Here is a 25220-nt window from a genome sequence, read left to right as displayed (position 1 = left end):
TGCCTAATTGCACTGGGAATGGTTTAGACCTCTTTTTATTCTACGTGGCAATTTTTCAAATTTGTTCTGTTCTCAGTTGGTATTTTTCGTCCCGCACTCACGCCTTTTTTTTATTTGGCTTTAATTCAGGGTTGAGACCATGCAATCCCCAAATGCGTGTACCGACGTGCTCTCTACAATCGCCTTACTAGCTGAGATTCGTCCAACTTCTCACATAGCAATGACTCTAGTTCATGCGGCTACCAGATTACATCAACTGTACAAAGTGCTGTCGAAAAATACGTAACGAGAATACTGCAGAAGCGGAATATCCCCTGGCTGGGTTTCGCATGAGCTGAGATATTACTTTCCCAGAAAGGCAAACGTTCCATAAACTGTACGAAGAAGTGAACAGCGAATATAGGTACCAAAGGTTTACTATTTGCCAAACAATGGCCAAAATGGTTTTATGTCGCGTGAAACGCTTTACCATGAGAATTTTGAAGTTAGCTTTTAAAATGACCGTCAGTGTTTCTTGCGCTATTCTAGGATGCAAAGAGAAAATAAAGTAAGTTCGGGTATTTTAATGTGTAAACATACTTTGGCGAGTACCCCGCAGAAAGCGTGTATTTCCCGTAACACTTTGGAACAGGGAAAAAAACTGCGCAAGTGGTCAACATAAGACATTTAATCAATATATTAGTGTAACTGTAGATGACTGGAAGCTTTAGAATTGATTAAAAAGAACCGGGCACGTCGCCTTCACCTCTACTTAGTCATTTGATGTAATAAAAGTGCATATAATGATAAGGCTACCGGATTGGTAGATGTGGTTTGGCAAAAAAAAGATTCGTTAGAGTACCAGACGTGTCTCACATGGGCTCCCGCTTCTCGTGCTTCTCATCCCGGAACAAGGCCAGGAACGAACCCAAGTTTTGCACCCGTGCGACCGGCAAGACGAGAGAAACCGGCGGACACTAGCAACTTTCGGGTGAGTGCACCTTATCTCAAAATATCAAGCGCTTCTCCCGACGACCGCCCGGTTAAGCCTAATGACAGAACCAGCTCCCGCAATCTCATCGGCAGAAACACCCTCGCGCCGCGCGCCGCGTGAGCACGAGCACACGAACGCTCGCCCACGCCACGGCGAAGAGCCCCAACGATGAGCCGAGAAGCAGCTGCTGCAAGCGAAATGTCAAACCAGAATGAAGATGAAGCAAATGCAATGTAAAACCAAGAAAACACCGGGGAAGGTACCTGGAACTATGATGCAACAGCGGCAGAACAATCTAAGCGGAAAGCGCCTGGATCACAAGAAATATGAAAGCCAAGAAGGACACCTCGAATTCAAAGACGCCGGCAAAAAACCCAACCGATGAGCAAACGCCCAATGCAGCACCTTCATAGCAACAACGCAGACCCAGGATGCGGCCCCTGCCACTTGACGACTTTAAGATCGTCTACCGCCCGCAAGAAGGTCTTGACCACGCCAAATGGAATACCGTCGCCGTCATGCACGCCATCGGTAGAGCGAGTGGACTATCGAAGCGGGACTTCATTGACAAAGTACGTGTACAAATACAGAGAATCGAAAATTTAATCATCGCAAGCACGGCCGACAAGGAAGACGCTAAGTTGCTGGTCAGCTTGAACAGAATACAGCTCGGAGGCACTTACCTCAACGTCAAAAACAACACACGCACACCTGACGACGTCTTCCGAGGCGTCATTAATGGCCTCATACCAGGAACAAGCACCGCAGAACTTATGGCAGGAATCTGAGCACCGGCACGATACACCGTTCTTCACGCCCGAATGATGGGTCAGTCGACCGCAGCAGTCGTATTCTTCGAAGGACCGCATATTCCCTACTGCATCATCTTCCAGAGCTCAGACTTCCGCTGCAGACCATATCGCAAGTCAGTGCAGTACTGCAGCACCTGTGGCAACACGCGACACCGCCAAAACGTCTGCAGGAAACCGATCCCAGATTTTTGCCACAAATGCGGCAAGACTGGAAAACCACAAGACCATGACCGCAAACCTACCTGCGAGCTTTGCGGAGAAGCGCACGAAACTGCTAGTACAGAGTGCAAGAAGAGACTGAAGCCAAGCCCTCCACCCTACAATATATGGCAACAGCGCCTTAACAGACTACAAGAAAGAGACAACCGCTGGAGCTCCAGTAGCGAAGAGTTCCCGGAGCTGGGCACCTCGGCCACCAGCTCGAACGGTGTCAGTGCGAGCAGCTCCCCCAGACGCAGCAGTACCAAACCAATACTGCCAAGTGCTTGGCGCTCACGTTCCCGCTCTCGCTCCCGCTCAGTCAAGCGCGCGAGCTACGCCGACGCGTTAAGCGGCTCGGGCGACTCGGGTGGTATGAGCAGCTTGGATGCATCGGCCGAAGCCGCAGTCATACGGGTCCTAGAAAATAAACAGAAGAACCAGCAGAGCAAACTGCACAATCAGCACAGCCAATGGCAAAGCCGTCAAAACCTCACAGACAATCTACTCCGCAGCCAACAGAAACAGCAAGAGCTGACAGATAAACTGCTCCAAAAATGCAAAGAACAACAAGAACTCACAGACAAGCTGCATCGAAAATGCCAGGAGCTCGAAAACATAAACAGACAGTCGGGAACGACGTTGACCAAGGCTGACGTTGAAGCCATAGTAGATGCAACGTGCCTGATATTTCAAGAAGCCTTTATGAAGAACATTCACGCCACAATGAAAAATGTTGTCCAATCAGCAGTCGAAAAAACAGCCGCTACCTTCGACTACAAGATCACCACGTTAAATGCCAAAATACATGGGATCGCACCACAGCTCAACAATTTTATCGCGCATGTAAAGAACAACTACGTCACCAAGGCACAGCTCGACAATTCGCGCCCTACGATTCGGAAGAAGCACGGGCGAACAGCCACAGCGACTCTCGCTCGGTCTCGCCCACTCACGATCGCCGACGCGAATTTGAATCCATCGACGATGGGGACCCCTGACCACAAGGCAAAGAACCAGCATTAAATTATATGCATATGGCAATGGAACTGTCGATCATACCGCCCTCGACACGCCAATCTACAAGAATTCGTCAAGCTGAATCAACCCGACATCCCAGCACTACAGGAAACTAACACGCAGAACGTCCGACTGCAAGGATACGCCACATATTCACAAACCCGACGAACTGCCATACTGATGAAGAAATCTCTAACAGCCCAAAAACATGACATCGAGAACACCCAGACCGAACACACCTTAATCGAGGTTTTACCGGAACGAAAGATGCAGAAAAGCTTATTCGGGGCCAGCGGGTACAGCCCGCCTCGCGACCAGCTACCGGACTTCGATCACTTTGTACGAGAAATCAGGAAATCCACGAATGGACACCACCTCGTCATAGTGCGAGACTTCAAAGCCTCGCACACGGCAGGGGGCTATCATACCACCACAAAGAAGGGTGCTAGAGTGCACGATGCCGCCCAGCAACACAGACTCACCCTCTGGAATGATGCTCTCCAGACCACGAGAATCGGAAACAGCGTCTCCAGGGACACAAACCCCGATCTTAACCTTTACTGCGGACGTCCTCTGGGCAGAGTGGAATCGACTCCAGGAAACATTAGGTAGCGATCACCATATCTTCCAAATATATGTAGCACACACCCGTAAACAGACCAAGACCGAAATTGCATGGCTAACCGAATGGAAATCCTTTATACACAAGCTAGATTCCGGAGCTAGCATAAGTGACATTGACGAGTGGCTCAAAAATGTATTAGACACAGCAGAACGTCACACCAAGATTATGCTACTCGATGCCGATACACCCGCGGTCGACGCGCACCTCCTCCACCTCTGAGAGGCAAGACGGGGCCTCCTGAAGAGATAGAAGCGACAAAAGCTTAACAGAAAGCTAAAAACACGTATCGCTCTCCATACTAAGTGCGCTCAATACTATGCGGGCCACCTCGTCAGGCAGAACTAGCACGCTTTCTGTGCCACGCTACAGGGGACTCTGAGCACGAAGAGGACCTGGCACCTTCTACGCGCACTCCTGGCCACCGAACCCACCAAAAGGAAACAGAAGCAACATCTTCACAGTCTTTTCCACAACCACGCCGGATCAGACGAACACCTCCTGCGAGAACTACAAAAGAAACTATGCGGAGACGCACCCTTTACCGCGCCAACTCGCAGCAAAGAATACTCTGGAAAACGGAATCCAGAACTCGACCGACCCTACACGCAGGCCGAAATCCACGTAGCCCTATCCAACCTGACTAGAAATACTAGCCCTGGTAAAGACCGGATAGTTAACACACACCTACGCAACCTACCGCAGCAGGCCACCGAGGCTCTCCTCCGTTACTACAATGAGTGCTGGGAGAAAGGAGAACTGCCTGCTGTGTGGAAACACTCGGACATCACCATGATCCCCAAGCCCAACAAACCTCTCAGCTTGGAGAACCTACGCCCGATCTCCCTCACATCGCGCGCGAGAAAGCTTTTCGCACATACGGTGCACGACCGCATTACTCAGTAGCTGGAAAACAACGGCCACCTACAAGACACCATGTTCGGCTTCAGGCAGCGCCTCTCAACGCAGGATGTACTCTTACAACTAAAAGAAGGCCTTCTAGATCACCAGAACAATCGTACCAAGTCATCCATAGTGGCAATAGACGTCAAGGGAGCCTTTGATAACGTTAGCCACGACGCGATCCTCAATAACCTCGAAGGCACCAGCTGCGGCACTAGGACCTACGCATACGTCAGAAACTTTCTGATGGACCGCACGGCAACAGTCGGAATCTGGAACATCCGCAGTGAAAGCTTCCTACTTCCAAACGGAGGCACCCCACAAAGGTCGGTCATTTCACCGCTACTCTTTAATGTAGCTATGATCAAGCTACCCCCCTCCTCGAGACCATACCAGGTCTGCGTCACGCGATGTTTGAAGATGACATCACGCTCTGGACCAGAGCTACGAACGTTGGAAGGCAAGAAAGTAGATTACAAGAAGCCGAGGACACCATCGAAAGCTATCTCCGAAACTGCGGCCTCCACTGCGCCTCAGAGAAGTCTGAGCACCTCGTCCTGAAAGCAAGAACGAGAGGTCGACCACTCAGCTACGACGAGCCCGACCCTAGCATCACACTGAACGGGACAACAATCCCGAAAGTCGACTCCATGCAAATACTTGACATCCACAAAGACAGATCGGGAGCTGCCAGCCTACCGAGCACCCTTTCGCAACTCACGCACCTCGTCAAGAGGATCGCAAGCCAAAGAAGCGGGCTCAAGGAGCAAGACACTCTAAGAATAATACAAGCATTGCTCATTAGCTGCATCGCATAGGGCACACCATACATCGCTTTAAAGAACGCTGAAAAGAAAAGCTCAATATCATGAGAAGGAAGCCAATCAAAGTCGCCCTGAGACTCCCCGCCATGGCCTCTACATCACGTCTCCTTAAAGAAGGGCGTCCACAACACGTGGCAAGAGCTCGCCGAAGCGCACAAGAACAGCCAGCTGCAACGACTCGAGCTCACGCCCACAGGGAGGTCAGTACTCCGACACCTAAACTACAGCGAGACACGCATGTCGCAGACACGGACAAGAAAGAGCGAATACCACCGGGCGTTCGAAAGTGCATTTGCATTGCACGTTTCCCGCGCAACATGAATCCAATATATCGCAAGAGTAGAAGACAGGCTAGAGCCAACGCCATCAAACGAAGTTTCAAGCATGGCCCGAATGCCCGCTAGACCAACGCGGCCAAGTATACGCATCCAAACGCGTACGCTCTCAGCGTCGTAGACTCCCAAGGCTCCGAGCTAGCATCGGCAACCATCAAGGCACGCAACCCGGAAACGGCTGAAGAAGCGGCAATCGCTCTCGCCACCACCACATGCACAGACGGAGCGGTTATATTCACCGACTCTCAGGCCACCTGCAGAAACTACTTGAGGAGCCGCATCTTGGCCGATGCACTCAAGATACTCAAAAGCCGAAGCACTCCGCTCCCGTACACCTGAGTAACATGGGTACCCGGACACGAGAGGCTAGAGGGGAACGAAGCGGCCCACGCCGCTGCCCACGAGCACGTCAGCCGTGCTCCCCTCTCCCCACGCGCTCTCGGACGCGTGACAGAAGAGGTGGAGGCCGTACCCACCAACTATTCGGCCATATTGCAACATTACAGGCTCGAGCGTCGAGTGTACCTTCCACCGCACCCTAAACTCGACAGGGAAGAAAGCCTGATCCTTAGATGCCTGCAAAGTAATACGTACACGCACGGCACGATAATGCATCGCCTCTACCCGACGCTCCACGGCTACCTCTGCCCAATCTGTAACGTACCCGACACTCTGGCACACTTACTCCTGTAATGCCCGGGGCAGGAAGGCAGCGAAATGCAACCAGAAACGCTCGCAAAACGAGCAATAGAAGCAAACCACCTATTCGAACCGTGGGAGGCCAAGCTAACCCTCGGTGACCTGGACGACCAACGACAACTCGTCGCCAGGGCCAAGAGGGCAGTCGAAGCCAGAGGGTTCCTGGAATAAGAAACCTTATTACCTTAGGGTGATCCCCGACCTCGCTCGGGACACTGTTTCGTATAAGAAACGTTTCTTTCTCTCTCTTGTGGTATCGGCTTTTAAAATTATGGTGTTTTACGTGCCAAAACCACTTTCTTATTATGAGGCACGCCGTAGTGGAGGACTCAGGAAATTTCGAACACCTGGGGTTCTTTAACGTGCACATAAATCTAAGGACATGGGTGTTTTCGCATTTCGCCCCCATCGAAATGCGGCCGCCATGGCCGGGATTCGATCCCTGGACCGCGTGCTCAGCAGCCCAACACCATAGCCACTGAGCAACCACGGCGGGTGGTAGCGGTTTGGCTAAGTTGAAACAATCGCCTTTAAGCGTCAGATGTGCCGAGACGAGTTCTTGCAATCGCACCGCAGAAACATAAGCTAGCGGAAACGGAGAAACGGCGTTTTAACACAACACGACAAGTGGAATATCGCAGGCGGCAGAAGGTGCAATGAGAACAGTGGCAGGACTAGGAGGTAATCAGCAGGCAAAAGAGGTTCAAGGGGATGCCATATTGCCTGTGCGATGCATCCACCACGTTCGAAAGGGTAATGGATTGTGTGTTTGTAGGTCTGAAATGGCGCACCTGTCTAGTGCACCTGGACGATGTCATTGTTTTCTCCCCAAATTTTCAGGAGCATCTTCGCCGACTAAAGGTGGTGCTGAACGCAAACAAGGCCCCCGCACTGACATTAAAATCACAAATGTGTTGCTTCGCATACAAAGAACTTAAGTTCCCTGGTCACGTAGTAGACAGTAAAGAGTTCACCCCAACCATGACAAGACATCTGCGATTCAATACTTTCCGCAACTACCTGATAAGAAAGGCGTGTGCAGGTTGGGACTTTGCGCCAACTATCAACGCTTCGTACCAGGCTTTTCCCGAAGCGGCGAGCCACTCACGTCTAACGAAGAAAGACGTCGACACTTCACACGAGAAATAGCGCTAATCGAGGCGTTTGAAAAGCGCTTTATCGTCTACCACAGCCGCCGCCAATACTCGGCAGTTTTGGCGACACTCCCGCAACAGAAATTCACACCGACGCAAGTGTTATCGGTGTGGGCGCCGTACTAGTACAGAAGAAGAATGGCCAAGAAAATGCAATCGCTTCTGCTAGCTGGTTTTGCCGAATTATTCGACACGTGAAACGGAATGTCTGTCCATAGTATGGGCAACGTCCAAATTTCGTCCCTACCTGCATGGGAGGCCATCAAGGTGGTCACCGACCACCACGCCCTTTGTTGGCTTCGGAACCTGAAAGACCCTGCCGGACGCCTCGCCAACTGTTGTTTAAGGCTGCAGGAATTTCACGTTATAATTGTATACACGACAGGAAGAATACATTGCGATGCCGACTGCCTGTTCCGAGCACCTCTAGACATGCCCCCAAAAGACACCGACGAAGATGAGTTCTTTCTTTGTCCAGCAGCAGCACGACGACCCTGAATTACGCAGCCTCATTGATTACCTTGAGGAAATACATTTAAGCGTGCATTTTTCAGTTTCTGCATTCGAAACAATGGTCTAGTAAATAAGAACTTGTGTCTACGGGGACAAAATACTACCTTGTCATCCCAGCGAGTATGCGGGAGGAAATATACCATGCCTGCCACGATGAACCAAGCTCCGGACATCTGGGAGTGGCCCGAACGCTTAGTGGAATTTCTCGCCATTAATACTAGCCTCACCTAGCTGCCGCAGTGACCAGTTACATCCGCACTTGTCGTGACTGCCAACGCCGCGGGACACCACCTGTTAAGCCGGCTGGGCTACTGAGCCCCATTGAACCCCCGTCCGAACCATTACTGCTGCTGGGCATGAACTTCCTCGGACCATTCCCGACGTCAGCATCTGGAAATGGGTGGGTTATCGGCGCAACAGACTACACGACGCGCCACACAGAACCAGCTGCATTTTTACGGGAAACTGCTGAAGAAGCAGCCAAGTTCTTTGTCTGTCAAGCTCTCCTGCGCCATGTCTCTCCAGAAGTTATCATCACGCACCGAGGGACATTTTTCAGGACCGACCTTATGCAGGCCATTCTCCACTACAGCCATACAGCTCAGCAAAAAAAAGACGGCCTACCACCCACAAGGTAATGGGCTCGCGAGACGGCTTAGTAAGATGTTCGCAGACACCTTATCAACGTACGTGGATGCCGAGCCCGAAACGTGGGATTATGTGCTCCCTTATGTGACATTTGCATACGACACCGCCATCCAGCAGACTACAGAAGTCACACTATTCAGTATCCTGTACGGCACAGAGGTAACTACGACGCTCGACGCAATCCTGCCTCACATCCAAGGCGATGCCCTCGGTGTCGACGTCTCCAGGTTCTTACAGCGCACTGTGAGAGCCCATCAATTTGCAAGAAACCTTCTACGCGTTCTACCACGCCAGAATGAACGCCGCTACAATCTCCGTTATTGGGACATTCTCTACAAACCCGGTGATGGTGTATAGCTTGTATGGGACATCTTAACGTTTGCTTCACCTCCGCCATGGGTCCGCCTGGCATTGGGCTGTATTCCAGATCGGCCCACGTATGGGAGTTCTTAACGCCTACTTCACCTCCTCCGCGGATCCGCGTAGCATTGCACTATTTTCAGGATCGCTCTACGTATAGGGAGTGCTTAACGCCTGCTTCACCTTCGCAGCGGGTAGGCCAAGCATGGCACAATCTTCAGGATCGGCCCACGTATGGGCTGTGCTTAACGTCTCCTTCACCTCCGCCGCGGGTGCGCGCTGTCTTCGTGATCGGCCCACGTATTGGGAGTTCTTAACGCCTGCTTGGGCTGGGGTATGGGGTAACGTATGGGTAACGCCTGCTTGGCTGGGGTAACGTATGATCTGGGGTGCGTTTGGCAGGCATTCTCAGATCATGAACAGCAGGTTACCATTATCCCTCAAGAGAAAAGTATATAATAGCTGTGTCTCACCAGTACTCACCTACGGGGCAGAAACCTGGAGGCTTACGAAAAGAGTTCTACTCAAATTGAAGACGACGCAACGAGCTATGGAAAGAAGAATGACAGGTGTAACGTTAAGGGATAAGAAAAGAGCAGATTGGGTCAGGGAACAAACGCGAGTTAATGGCATCTTAGTTGAAATCAAGAAAAAGAAATGGGCATGGGCAGGACATGTAATGAGGAGGGAAGACAACCGATGGTCATTAAGGGTTACGGACTGGATCCCAAGGGAAGGGAAGCGTAGCAGGGGGCGGCAGAAAGTTAGGTGGGCGGATGAGATTAAGAAGTTTGCAGGGACGGCATGGCCACAATTAGTACATGACCGGGGTTGTTGGAGAAATATGGGAGAGGCCTTTGCCCTGCAGTGGGCGTAACCAGGCTGATGATGATGATGATGATGATGATGAACGCCTGCTTCACCTCCACCGCGAATCCACGCGGCATTGCACTATCTTGAGGATCGCCTGACGTATGGGGAGTGCTTAACACCTGCTTCACCTCCGCAGCGGGTCAGCCCACCTTTGCACTATCTTCGGGATCGCCCCATGCATGGGGAGTGCTTAACGCCTGCTTCACCTCGACCGCGGGTCGGTGTGGTTTTGCAATATCTTCGGTATCGGCCCACGTATGGGAAACGCTTAACGCCTGCTTCACCTCCGCAGCGGGTCGACTCAGCATTGCATTAAATCGGGATTGGCCCACCTGTGTGGAATGCTTAATGCCTGCTTCACCTGCATCGTGGGTCCACCCTGCAATGCAATATCTTCGGGATTGGTGCATGTATGGGGAGTTCTTAACGCCTGCTTCACCTCCGCAGCGGTTCGGCCCGGCATCGCACAACCTTAGGGACCGGCCCACCTATGGGGATTGCTTAACGCCTCCTTGACCTCCGCCGCGGGGCGGCCGGGCATTGCACTATCTTTGGTATCGGCCCACGTATGCGGGTGCTCAACGCCCGCTTCACCCTACGCAGCGAGTCGGCCGGGCATTGCACTATAGGGGGTATCGGCCCAAGTATGCGTTTGGGGTGTGCTTAACGCTTGCTTCACGACCGCCGCGGGTGGGCCCGGTACTGCAGTGTTGTTCGTGATCGGAACACATATGGGGAGTTATTAACGCCTGCTTCACCTCCACCGCGGATCCGCGCGGCATTGCGCTAACTTCAGGACCGCCCCACGTATGGGGAGTGCTTAACGCCTGCTTCACCTCCGCAGTGGGTCGGCCCGGCTTTGCACTATAGGGGTTATCGGCCCAAGTATGCGTTTGGGGTGTGCTTAACGCCTGCTTCACGACCGCCGCGGGTGGGCCCGGTACTGCACTGTGTTCGTGATCGGAACACATATGGGGAGTTATTAACGCCTGCTTCACCCCCACCGCGGATCCGCGCGGCATTGCGCTAACTTCAGGACCGCCCCACGTATGGGGAGTGCTTAACGCCTGCTTCACCTCCGCAGTGGGTCGGCCCGGCTTTGCACTATCTTCGGGATCGGCCCATGTATAAGGAATGCTTAACGCCTGCTTCACCTCGGCCGCAGGTTGGTGTGGTACTGCAATATCTTCGGTATCGACCCACGTATGGGAAGTGCTTAACGCCTGCTTCACCTCCGCAGCGGGTCGGCTGAGCATTGCAGTAAATCGAGTTCGGCCCACCTATGGGGAATGCTTAACGCCTGCTTCACCTGCGCCGCGGGTCGGCTTTGCAATGCAATATCTTCGCGATTGGAGCACGTATGGGGAGTTTTTAACGCCTGCTTCTCCTCCGCAGGGAGTCGGCCAGGCATCGAACTATGTTCAGGATCACCCCACGTGTGGGGAAAGCTTAACGCCTTCTTCACTTGCCGGGCAAGTCGGCCCGGCATTACACCAGCTTCGGGATCGGCCCACGTATGGGGAGTGCTTAACACCTCCTTCACCTCCACCTTTGTTCGGCGCGGCATTGCACTATCTTTGGGATCGGCCCGTGTATGCGGTGTGCTCAACGCCTTCTTTACCTACGCAGCGAGTAGGCTGGGCATTGCACTATATGGGGAATCGTCCCAGGTATGGGGAGTTCTTAACGCCTGCTTCATCCCCACTGCGGGTCGGCCCGGATTTGCCCTGCTCATGGATCGGCCCCTCTATGGGGAGTTCCTAACGCTTGCTTCACCTGCGCCGCGGGTCGGCCCGGCACTGCACTATCTTCGGGATTGGACCCGTATGGGGAGCTTTTAACGCCTGCTTCGCCTCCGCCGCGGGCGCACGTGGCATTGCGCTATGTTTAGGATCGCCTATGTATGAGCAGTGCATAGGGCCGATTTAAGCTCGATCCTCCCATCGCCGCAAGCCGAACCGCAATTAGGCCGTCCGCCATTAATTGTCTAGCTTACGTCAAGATAGCGGGTCGTGAACTTTTGCATCCGTATGGCGACCGCACAAACATGGCGCTGGTTCAAAGCGAAACGCAGCGCGAGGTCTAGACCCCTTGGCTGCAGCCGCAGTTTTCTATTTGTGTGGTTTTTGTGGTCATTGCACGATCTATTCAGTACCTGCAAATCTATTTGTCGAATGACTGCAAGCTGCTGTAGACTTCCTGACCTCTTAAGTACGTTGTTTACGCGAGGGTCGGAAGGAATGAAGCCACCGATTTTGTGTGTTTTGGGGCGTTTTTTTTGCGTGTACATTACAAACGCGAAGGCCATCGCATACACGCGCATACTAAGCATGACACATGCTCGCTATGCGCCAAAATGAAAAGATTGCGATCACCCACCTCTGCGTATGCTGTTCGTAGGCGTGTGTGCCCTCTTCATCGCTACGAAGATTGTATGTTTGTGCAGTGCTGGTTTGTGTTTAGGAAGTGATGGTACGATGTCAAGTGATAAACTTCATTTTTGTGTCATTGCATTCGTTCGTAACGTGCTGTTTGTGTCGTGCTTCGTGTGAGCTGTTTTGCGGGCTGCGATGCACATTGGTGACCGTGAACGCATACAGATGGTTCGACTTGTAGGGTTCTTACTTTTACGAAGTGTAAGTTTGCTGTGATGTGTACGTGCAATGGTTCGCAGTGGTGCTGGGCGTATAAGTGTTCATATTATGCAATGTGCATATGCTCTTAAGTGAACCGTGCATAAGCGTTGCGGGCGAGTTTTGGTTCCGGCCGTTTGTGCCTGGTTCACGTATCTTGCTTGTTTTTGAGAAGTTATTTCTGCGCTATGATGATGTTTATAATCGGTGAGGGCAAAATAGGAAACTTGTGTGTTACGTGCGTACATGGGCGCTGTGGTAAAATGTGGCCACGCTTATGCATTGTTCTCATCAACGCGAATTTCGGGCACTCTTCATTTTTGTCATGTGGACATTGGTGTGAACACCAGAAATCCTGAGGCGTATTTTTATATGTAGCAAACTATACACTTTTATATTGAAGGATGTGAGTGCCTTGCATGTGCAAGAAATTGAGCTGCTTGTTCCTTGTTAGTGTACGAGTACACACGCTGTTTGTGCCAACAACAGTGGCTCGACATGATGAGCATATAATGTGTGAAAACTAGATACTTCCTTTTGATTCTTAACAAATTTGAATTTTTTTACAAAAAGCCATATGCACGTAACAAAGCATGAAGATAGCAAAAAGCTGGTATGGTCGATATATGATATTATGTTGGCAGCTGGACTATGTAATGTGTATGTAAGCGTCGAAACCAACAATTGAAGCTCTCAATATTGCATAAGGATGGGTGCGAATATTTAACTTTCGAATAATGCATCGAATGGTGTCCTATTCGATTTGGTGGCCACTTTTTGTAAATGTGAATATTTTTTTCATAGCTTTCGAGTATTTCAAGACGCCAACATCACCCACATGAAACATTAAATTGCAGAAAAATATGGTAAATTTTCACCCCGACAGCATAGTATGGCCATAAAATATGAGAACTTGAGTAGTGGAGCAGGCTACGTCACTCACGTAGCCACACTTTACAGACTATACAGCGATTATTTGCATCCACTGAAAAGCCATGTGCATGCAAATAAAGTACTTGTTTGCCAACATTATGCGGTTGGTTCAACTCGAGCCCAGAGTGCCTTTCATTTTTAAATCTTTGGCTCAAAATATGTGGGACAGCCTGTATAGTGACAGAAACTTGCCAACTTCAAAATACTGGGATGTGAACATCAGTTTATATTATTTACGATAACGGCAATTCATCTTTAGAAAAGTATTCGACTCAATCCGCTCCTGGAACTATTCGATTCTGTCCCAAAAGTCCCTATTCGCTCACCTCTAATATTGCATCTTTCTTGTGCTGTCTTTCACATGTGCATTGCAAACAAGACTGGCATAAACATGCACTCTGACCATATTACGTATAATTCAATAAAATTGCCCACTGGACTAGTTGTTTCGACATAACACTATTGCGCAAAGTGACGAAGGGATAGCACTTAAGCGCGAGAAACAACACGCGACACCTGAGCGCAAATTAACAACCGTTTAATTGCTTTGGAAAGCAAGACCTACATAGAGCCTACTCGCGTGCCCAGAGATGCTCTTCCCAGCCTACCCACGCCATCTATTATCAGTGATTAAGCTAATATCTTTGCTGAGTGATATGGATGGCACATGCGGTCTTTCATCATGATGTTGTAGGCTTCCACGACTTCTCTTTTTCTTTAGTTTCTTCGTTAAGGCAAGATCACAGTCCTGTGGAAGATAGGCTAGCACTTGCAAGAAGCGCAATGTATGGCAATGTCTTAGGGTCCTTGGGTCAGATTGCAGTTATACCGATGTGCACGCAGTCAGTCATATACGCACCTGCCTGTTTATTCCACGTAATCAGCCCCACATGTCAAAGGTATCTTGTAGACCACGTCCATCGCACATTCAACCAAACAATTAACATGGTTTATAGTGCACGCATTCGGGATATTCCTTTCGCTTGTTATTCCATTTATTTGGAGCACATTCTTTTTAGCTTTTGAGGGGCTGTGAGGACCACTCGTTCGCTCGGTTAGGCCGAGCGAACGATTTCAGCAAAAGATGACAGCTAACGCAGCATGCAGTGGGAGATGAGAAAAGTGGCAAGTGAGAAGAGGCATGAGGAGGAAAGCGGAGAGAAATGTGCAGCAGAATCATGAGGCAGAAAACAGAGGAGTGTATGGCGAAAGTGTTAGAATAAAAGCGAAGTGCGGTGACAGTGCCTACGAGATGGTGCCAGAGTAGAACGCAGTGCCTGGGAGGTTTGTTGGTGGCGGCTTCTGTGAATCACGCCCACGCGTCACCGATGTGCTGCCTCACGCGATCACTAGATTAGCAAGGCAGTCGCGCCACATTTCACTCCGTTTACAACATGCCACACGAGACCAAGTGTCCATGCCAGCTAATACATCGCGAAATGACAACACGTATAGAGCTGCACTCAAAGTTTGTATTAGGGAGTATCGGAATCGTCTGTGATTTTTTTCTGTCAATTGCATGTGCTTTGAAGCAATAAACATTGCAGAAGCATATCTGTTCCTTATGTTCTTATGCATCTTAATGAAGGCATTGTATCAAACCAGATTCCTTGCTTTGTACACGTTTGATTCCAGAGCTGTCTGCACATTCGACACTTTATGAAGAGGGGAGGCTAGGGAACAGCTTAGAAGTTATATCACTGCTCCACATATTCCAATTATCCATCTTGTGCTAGGTGTTATGTGTTGTAATGTAAACTATGCAAATGCGCCTTATGCAATTTTTTTGCACTTGTGACAACACAGGAAAGCACGTTCTCTGCCACTGCCCAACCTTTCACGCTAACAATGTGTTCTGTGAGCTGTACTCCATATCAATAGTTCCTTGCAGCACTGAAAAAGCTGGTGGCCTCCTTAGCCAATAGGAAGGCTGAACGTCCCTCAAGGTGTGTTCATCCGCGCCACTTCATCTTCTCGGTGTCTGCTTGCCATGCTGTCGATAAATGCTCTGTGCTTGGCGGATTGACGCAAAAAATGTTTTGATACCATAACCATAAGCTTTGTTTACGTGCATGCAACAGCGGAGCTTCGCTTCACCTGTACACTTTGCCTCCATTTACCGTGCTGCCTCCTTAGTAAGCAGCAAGGATGAATACACTCATAAATGTTCACTTGCGGTGCAGCGTCTGCTTAGCGTCTACTTGGCGTTTGCTCGCTACCGTCATAACATATCATGTTACAGCGGCGAAGTAAATTGATTATGCACTCAGCAATTAGGCCTTTGTAGCGTTCGGCACTGTCAACGAATTTCGATCTCTGTGTAATAGTTGCCTGCATATATTTATGTCGGTAGAGAAATTCTATGAAGTAGTGTTTTTTTTACTGCATGCACCTCTTTCATTCGAGGAATCAATCCTGTAAATGCAAAAGTTGCGTTTCAAATTGGAATCATTGCTATTGAAATCAACCTTAAGACGTTCTGGGCGTTCATGAAATGTTTACATGCCTTAAATATAGTATGTAGTATCCAGTGTCGGATGAAGAAATTTTGAGGCAAGTGGTTATATTTGTTTCGGGGCAGCAGTGACGCTGTGTTGCTGACAACGATCACGGTGATCAGTTAAGGTGTCAAGTATTCAAGCTGTTCCAGGGGTTTGGTATGGTTCTCAAGTTTATATTTAGATTAAATGGATATTTGCCTATGAACATGCATGTACCAGAGCGTTTTGCATCTTGATTCAACATTTGCAACATCACTGCTTTGTGAAAAGGTCTCTTTGCTTATATTGTTAGGCAAACCTTACGGTTTGTTGGGCACATTGCTTTCATGTAACTGTGATGGTAATTTAGAATTCGCTAACTGCTCCACTGCCATCAGTCGGGAAAAGGAGAAGTGCTTGTTCTAAAGCAACAGACATTTTAGCTATACATGGACATTTTAAATTGCTCTGCATATGTGTCACTAAAAATCATTGAATACCAGAAAGAACATGTACAGTGTAAGTCACACCTGTCTAGAGTATCTAATTGGCCGCTATGCTTTGCAAAACAAAAATCACAGGTTGGCACCGCTATCACATCACACATGGTCATGTCACAAGCTAAGTCTGTTTGCTATAGGACCTACCTTGCAGGAACCTGGCAGGTACCACAGGGTAGCAGCTTTAGACATACGCATACTTCACAGCTGGTCGCTCGACCACGATAAGTATGACTCAGACTGAACGACTCTACCTTGAACCATAAAGTGGAATTGGAGATTTATAGCGTGTGCAATTCTGACGAGCACTTCAGACCTGATACAGAAAACGATGCCAATGATCAACCGTTTTTCACAGAGGTCACCAATAAAACAAGGTGGTAATAAACAAGTAGACAAAGGCGGCAATTTAGGCTAGTTAGTCTGTAATACTGCGATCCTAATAGCGCTAAAAAGGCAAGGATAAAAAACATGGCACCTTGTGTTGCCGTGTCTCTGCTCTTGTGTTTCTAGCTCTACTTAAGCTCCCAGGTTAAACAGTAGGATTGTGACACTTGATGTCACTCACATACAAAAATGAAATTTCTGACAATATTACGGAGCATAAACAAATTTCATCCTTAAAATGCATCTTGTGGCTTTTGCTGCCAGCAAGCTCTGCTATAAATTCGCCAAAAGAAGTATTCAACCAGTCCTGTTCAATGGATGAGAGCGGCTCGAGAGTGCAGCTTCTTGAGGTTGAGGCACAAGCATTCTTAATCAAGAAAAGCTTAGAAAATGACTGCTTGTTCTCACAGTTTCACAGTTTTCAGGAGCCCGCAAAGGGTACTATCTTGCGTAGGTGTGCGACCTCAACAGAAAATGTCGAGAGATCAACTCTGCAGATTGCAAATGAGTTGTTGGCCTGGTTGGTGAGTTCCGCACTCTACTAAGAGGCTCAAAAATTTGATAGTTAGGGCAGAGCAAGCCAACATGGGCATCTAAAGCGAGGCAACAATCATGGAACGTCTAAACCAGGCTTCTGAAGCAACACTACATGGTCTCGCAAACCACTCGCGAACCTTGTTTGACAGAAATACCACAAAAGAAGTTTTCACCTTTGACCGCTTCTTTTGGAAATGATTGTGCCTCGACGCGTGTTTTGCCAGTTTTTCCGTCTTGAACCTGAGTATGAATACACTCTTTCATGCGTCGGAAATTCGGAACAATTTCTTTGCATGAGTCACCATGTAGAAATCACCTTGTATTGGACAAACTGTTCAGAAAACCACGTAGTAGGTGGTATCACGACTGCAAGCCTTGGCTCGCCATCTTTTTTATTAGGTTGACTTATATGTAAACAGTAGAAATCCTAAAATTCTTTGGATGCAGAAAAAAGCCTTACATCATATAGGTTGCAGGTGATTTGTGTTCTAAAGAGCATATGCTTTGCTTGGTGTTCACTGGAATGAAAACAGTTTCGGTACTTTAGTATGAAACTCTATTTTGCTTACTGCAGTTACATGGTATGTGTATTTATCATGAATACGGAGTTGGTGGGGTGACAAAAAGCCAGTGTGGATGTACCGGGAAAAGTAGTATGACGCCGACCAAATGTTCTATAGGTGTATATTGTAAAACCAAAATAACATACAGGAATGACATGACACTGGTCATAACTTAAAGCAACAATTCATTACAAATGGGGTACACATATATGGGCACATAAGCCTGATTCTCAATGCAAGTGCATTAGTTGCAAGCTTGACTTGAAGTAATAGTCACTTTTCATATACTCGTGGGATGATGACATGATGGGAATCAATGCCTGGCATTTCTTTATTCCTACCATGATCAGTTGTATAATAATTGTGCCCAGACGCAATGACGCATCTCTGAATCGCAGCTGTCGCATCCTATCTGCCCTATGCAACTTTGCCACATGAAATGGGAACCTCATTGACATTATCAGTTACGGATTGTGCCAAAGTGTTATGCTGTTTCTTGCAGTTTTGTGTTTCATGAGTACTTGCTACTTGCATAATGTGAAAAAATAGTACCCTGATGTTCTAAATGTTGTCTACACTAGATGACAATTCTGTTCTTTTTCTGTGATCAGAGGAGGCTTTTGTGTCAACATATAAATTGAAGTTCTTTAACAACGAATATGCGACAGGTACTTGCATGTGAACAAGCGTATGTAGCCTCCCAAATTCAAGCAAATTGACGAAAGTATCTTTCAGCCGTATTTGCACAAAACTTTCCCATAGGCTTTTTTTAGTGCAAAAGCCAACCACACATCCCTTAATCGAGCAGATTTATCTTTTATGCGACAAGTCTGTGCTGTTTTCCTTGCAACGAGTCCTTTTACATGTGTCCACAAAATATAGGTGCTTCATTAGGCTTTTCTAGAACTTTCATATTTTTTAAACAATTTATTGCGTATAATTTTTCAAAGCTCTTCATACAGCAGCCATTGTTTCTTGGAAATCTTTTTTGCAACGAGGCTCCAAAGTTGTTGACAGACAATTCAAGTAGTTTTTTTTTTAATACAACAGTTAGTAGCCTTGCATTTACAACTGACCCTTTGTCCCAATAGTTAGCTCTCTTTTGCACTAGTTGGTTAAGATGTAGTACCTAAACATATGGAAACAAATATTGCTACTACAAGTAGCAATATTTGACAGTACTTATGTCATCGTGCCACTATAAAATATTTGATACTTACTATTTTTGTTCAATTCGTGTTTGAAAAAAATTAACATTCACCCACCTCTACTTCTTATACAATGCACAGAGATACGCCTAAGCCATAGTTGTGCTTTACTAAAGTCTTATTTTGCTACATATAAAAGTAGCAAAAAGCAGCTTTTCAGGGAGAACTTGGTTGCGTTGTTTTGTGTAATCTGTTCTACCATATGTTTACTGAATTGATCATTATATTGCAGACAGATACAAAGATTCTCAGTGAAACAGAAGAAGAAGAACAAAACTTTATTCGTAGAAAGAATTTCGTTGCCCCTAAAACGGGGTAACGCCGTGTGCAAGGTCGATTCAAATAGGTGGCGAAGCTTCGGGCGAAAAGCGGTTCAGTACAGATTGTTCATCCGCATGGGGGGTTATGGGAGCAGCGATTGAAGTGCGACTATGTTTGGAGGGAACAAACATTGGGAAAGAAAAACGCGCTTTTTAATTAAAATGAGACAGTTAGATCCATTCAACAAAAATAAAATTCCTAGTCAATTTTATATATTCGTGACATGTTAAGAAAATACAACTTTAATTTTATTATTAAGAATAAATGCATTCCCTTTCAGCGCCCATCGCTACAGGGGGCGTTGATGCCACTATCACTCGCATTGCAATGCACGTCTTGAAATGGGCAGAAAGGCACTCGAAAAGATCACCTGTTGAAATGCGCCCCCCTCACAGTTTGTGCTTTTTTGCTTGTCGAAGTTTGTCTGAATTTGGTGACGCAGGTAGCTTCATCGCTTCTTAATCTGTTCAGTGAAAAGGAGTGGGTTACGACTGCCAGATAGTTGTGTAGTTGTTTTCATGCGACTGCGCTGGCCGACGGGCTTGGTATCCGACAATAGGATCAGCACTCTACACCTAAAGCTTTCGTCGGCCTCCAAATAAAGTATGTTCTGTGCAGGGATGCGATTTCGACAACCGTACGGCTGGCCTTTTCATGCATCGCTTTCCACGCTGACAGCTAGAAACGCCCATCAAGTTGAATGGCGGGGCATTTCAATATATAGCTCCAAAGGAAGGACAACAAAACAAATTTCGCGCCTTCGAAAACAAAATGACGTCACTTCTGCTTTTAACGGACAAAGCGTCACATTATTTTTTCTTCCGCCGGAAGTGTTCCCACCACACACAGATGGCGCTAAGCCCCATGAACCGCCGATGGACCGCCATTTTTTGAACGTATGGGCGCCTATGGAAGCCTCGCTACCAGGTATATTTACCTTGCCGTGTGGTCGGGCCCCTATTCCAAGGCACCGCTGGCCCTCGACATCCTTTCTTCCCTGCGGACAAGCCTGAGCTGGGTAGCAATGCCTCCCACCTCGCTCTCGCGTTATTATTTTCTTGTTCTTCTGTGTGATCTGTGCACTCCCATGTGATGTGGTAGAGTGTTGGTGTGCTCCCACACCACGGGCATATGTCCTTGTATGCTGTTGGGTAGTATATGTGCAATTTATGTAGGTTTATGTATGTGTCCATTTGGAGCCTGCCTAACGTTGCTGAGTCCACGGCTGAAAGGTTCCTATGCGGGGCTGGGTAGAGCCTTCTGAATTCCCTGTAGTGTTGCAAGATAGCTTTACAACTTGGATCGATGGGTGTCGGGTCCTCCACCATGTTGTCATGGGCAGCTCAGCAATTAGTGAAACCTCCAGCCGCCTCATCTGCATGGAGGTTCCCAGTAACACCCTCGTGTCTCGGGGCCCATGTTATCGTTTGGGTATACCTGACGTCTAGGTCTCTGTTGATTTCGGTAAGTATCCGGCGTGCCCTCGCACCGATCTGTCCCCTCTGATAGTTCCTACATGCGGCCTGAGAATCTGACTATTGTTAGCGGAGCATTGCGCTCTATGCCTTCTCTTATATCTAAGGCGATGGCTATCTCTTCGGCTTCTAAAATGGTTGCTCGGGAAACCGAAGCACAGGCCGTACTTTTCCCTTTACGGTTTACGACAACTGCCACCATGTTCTTTGCGTTGGCCCGATATGGTGAAGCATCCGTGAATCGTGCAGTGTCCAAGTATTTTGCTGTTTTGTCTATGTATTCTGCTCTAGCTTTTCTTCTTCCTGCGTGTAATGTCGGATCCATGTTTTGTGGTATTGGTGATACCCCATACAAAGCTCTAATCTGGCAGGGTAGACCTTTGGCGTTTTGGTACATTTGTATGCATTCTCCAAAGCCGACTCTTTGAAGACGAGCTCTGCCGACTGTCGTTTGCGCCAATCGACTCCTCTGCGCTATGAGTTGGGCCTCAGCCAGCTCATCAAATGTATTGTGGAGGCCAAGGGCTAGAAGCTTCTCATTTGAAGTGTTGCGTGGCAACCTCAGGGCTGTCTTTATTATTGTATCAGCCTTTTCTTCTTCCTCCCTGTTCATGGTAAGGTGAGGTAGGGAGTACATTAGTCTGCTAATGACCAGGCTTTTCACCAGACTGAGGGTGTCTTGCTCCCCCATTCCTGTCCGATTATGAGCCACACGGGCTATCATCCGATTAATTTGTTGCGTTGTTTTTGTGATCGTGTTTAAAGTGTGTAAACATCTGACATTAGATTGCAGCCACATCCCCAACACTCTTAATATTACCTCTCAGGAATAATTTTCCCTTCCAGCCTGATCTCGAGTTTGAGCCTCGGGTCAGTTCTTTGTTTTTTTTTTTGTTTTTGTGAGGCGACTGAGTTCTGACATCTCCGCAGAGCACTGGAGTCCTCTTTGTTGCGTATAGTTTTCTATTATATTCGCTGCCCATTGGAGCTTTTCCTCCTCTCCCGAGTTGCCCTTTGTTATCCATATTGTCATATCATCTGCGTATAGGGGATGGCGGACGTCGGGGATTTCTTGGAGTTTTTTATCTAGTCCAATCATGGCTATGTTGAAGAGTGTAGGTGAAATAACCGCACCCTGTGGCGTTCCTTTGTTAGGAGGATGGATGACTTCAGATTCATCGTTTCCTACTTTGATAACTGCTGTTCTCTGGTTGAGGAAGCTTCGGATGTACTGGTACATCCTTTGACCGCAGCTGGTCTCTGCAAGTCCATCCAGTATCCCTTTGTGACTTTTATTTGACTTTGTGACTTTTAGGCCCCTTTTATGTCCACAGCCATGACAATGTGTTCTCCGGCCTTGGGGACGTTCGTTAATACTTTCTCTTTTAAAAGCAGGAGTATGTCCTGTGTTGACAGAAGCGGTCTGACGCCAAACATGGTGTCAGGCATTAAGTTGTTTTCTTCAAGATGACGTTGGAGTCTAGTGTTCACTAATCTTTCGAACACCTTTCCTAGACATGATGTAAGAGAGATGGGCCTAAGGCTGTCTAAAGTAAATTTCTTCCCTGGTTGTGGAATCATGATTATCACAGCGTGTTTCCATTGCTGTGGTATCGTTCCTTTGACCCAATGGTCATTTATAAAGTTCGCAAGGGCTGTTATGGCATCATCATTCATGTTTCTAATCATGGCATTTGATATTCGGTCCGCCCCTGCCGCTGTATTCCGTTTTGTAGTGGTGATTGCTGCTCTAACTTCTGCCACCATGAAAAGTTGATCCATTTCTGGGTTTGGGTGTCCGGTGTAGTCAGCTTGGTATGGGGGTATCGGGGCTTTGTTACCGAAGCATTTTCTGTGGACTGCCTGAAGGAGTTCTTCTTTTGTGCCTGGGTACGAGTGTAGCAATCACTCCAAGTTCTTATGTCCTTCGCGCCTGGTTTTGAGCGGGTCAATCATTCCTCTGAGGATGTTCCACGTGTTTGCAGTCCCTAGGGTTTCATTAAGTGATCCGCAGAAGCGTTCCCAGTTGGCTGTTGTAAGTTTATTAGAGCACTCCTCGGCCTTCTCGGTTATTTCTTTGATTTTTATTTTGAGTTCGCGGTTGCATTTATGTCGCTTCCATCTTTTGGTCAGGCTTCGTCTTGAATCCCACAGATGCAATAGGTGAGGGTCCACTTCAGGTGAGGGTCGAGTTGCTCCCGGACACTCGTAGCGAGCGGTCGCATTCCCCCTCGCTCCGACGACCACGGCACCTGCTGCAGCCCTCGTTGTGAGAGTTTCTTTTTTTTTTAATCCCTAACCCTAGCTACTGGTTAACCTTCTCCCACGACAGCGCTCTTGAGCGTAGCCCTTTTTAGGGCTCCCAGGGGAGAAGGTATGAACCTGTAGCCGGCCGTTCCGGCCCTTGGTTGGACCCTGACATGGATGACACCCAGGTCACAGTGCCCGGGTTTCGTCTCGGCACGCCACAGCCTCGCTCGCGAGCACTGGACTTACTACTTTTGGAGGCCCGCCGTATGCTAGGTTCGGAAGGGATGCCAAAGCGCCTGTCACCGACAACCCGTAAGAACGCCGGCCGCAAGAACGCCAGCCGCCACGCACGTGGCAACCGCCATCGCCGAGAAGCCGCCAACACCACTGCCGCCGCAGCATCTCTAGCCGAGATGGAAAGCGACAGCAATGCCTCAGCACCTACGTCTCCGAGTAGCAGCACGATCTCCTCCTCGCCGGCCACTAGCTCTGACAGCACGGAGTCGTCGCCATCGCTCAGCGCCTCGTGTAGCGGGTCACCAACCTCTAAATCCACGAGGTCTGATCGTTCGTCGTCTGCATCATTGCCCGCCTCACCGCCGACTCGCGTTGACAACGGAACTACGACCGCGGCCGCGACGGAAAGCAGCCCACCGCCATCTCTCGAAGCTCCGCAACATGGCGAACAACAAGCGAACGACCCCCGCCGGCGCCATGACAGCCACCCGGCGTCACCTTCCCTAGCCCTCCACGTGGCAGCGGTTGCCGAGCATTCGCAGAACGGGCCAGCTCCCCAAGCAAGCGCCGACAATTTGAACGTGGAACAACAAAAGCCCCCACCGGCCGAGCCACCCACTCGTCCGCGCCCGACAGAGCGAGAGAGAGAGGGTCAGTCTCCCTCTCCAATGACTCACGCCGGGGCCGCACCTGCGACAAGCTCGCAAGGTATGAGCAACGACGGCGCCGAAGTGAAAAAGGCAATGGGGGAAAAAGGAATGCATTCCTCAACCGACCCAGCTAGCTCGGCGCACCCGCGCCCCAGCTGTGTTCTCGGGCCGCTCCAGCCGCTCGCTCCGCAAAGCAGCCAGCAGCAACAGCCCCACACCGAGACAGAACGTCGCCCAGCACTCATATCCGCCTCGGATTCAACCGAGCAGGCTAATCAACAGAGCGCAAATGCCCCTTCACTACCCAAGAGGGCCGGGAAAAGGAGGCCGCGCTACAGGCCTCTCGAGATGATCCCACATACACCCTCGGTCGACGGCCCAGCTCCAGGAGAACGCGCTGACACGGTCCTGTTTCGTCCCCAAGGGAAGAAAGGCAACTTCCTGAGACTGACGCAAGAATCTATCGCCGCACAGCTCTCAGCTATTCAGGGAGCACACCGCGTGCGGGTGAACTTTCGACGGAATGTTGTCGCTGTCGACGCGCTCCCGGGGGCAGAACTGTCACATCTCCTACAAGTCCGCACCGTCGGCGATGTGCCAGTGAGGGCGAAAGCTCTCACAAAAAACACCTGTGCTGGCACCATCTTCGGTGTCGACCGCTCGTTCGACGCGGACACAATAAGAGACCACCTTGAAGCCTCCGTGACCGTCCTCTCATGCGAGCGCAGGGGCCACAACATAGCGGTGCGATTCGCCGGCAACGCCGTTCCAGCCGAAGTGCTCCTCTTCAAGCAGCGTCGCACGGTTCGTCCCAGACTCCCGCGGCCACTCCAGTGCGATCGATGCGGCTTGTTTGGTCACGCCGGCGCAACATGTTCGCGCGATGCCCGCTGCCTCCGTTGCGGAGAACCGCACGCCACCGCCGACTGCACCGCGCAGAGGCCGCGCTGCATTAACTGCAGCGGGAATCACGCAACCTCGGAGCCGCGCTGCCCCAACTGGCAAATGGAGAGGAAGGCTGCCGTACTGTTGTCACTGTCGCCAGAGCCTCTCACGCGACAGCAGGCGATCGCTAAAGCTCGCGCCTCATCAGACGCCATCCGACGGAAGCA

The sequence above is a fragment of the Dermacentor albipictus genome, unplaced genomic scaffold (assembly GCF_038994185.2).
Source record: "Dermacentor albipictus isolate Rhodes 1998 colony unplaced genomic scaffold, USDA_Dalb.pri_finalv2 scaffold_38, whole genome shotgun sequence".
NCBI classification, from domain to species: domain Eukaryota; kingdom Metazoa; phylum Arthropoda; class Arachnida; order Ixodida; family Ixodidae; genus Dermacentor; species Dermacentor albipictus.
The sequence above is the reverse complement of the archived record's forward strand: the minus strand, read 5'-3'. Positions refer to the sequence as shown.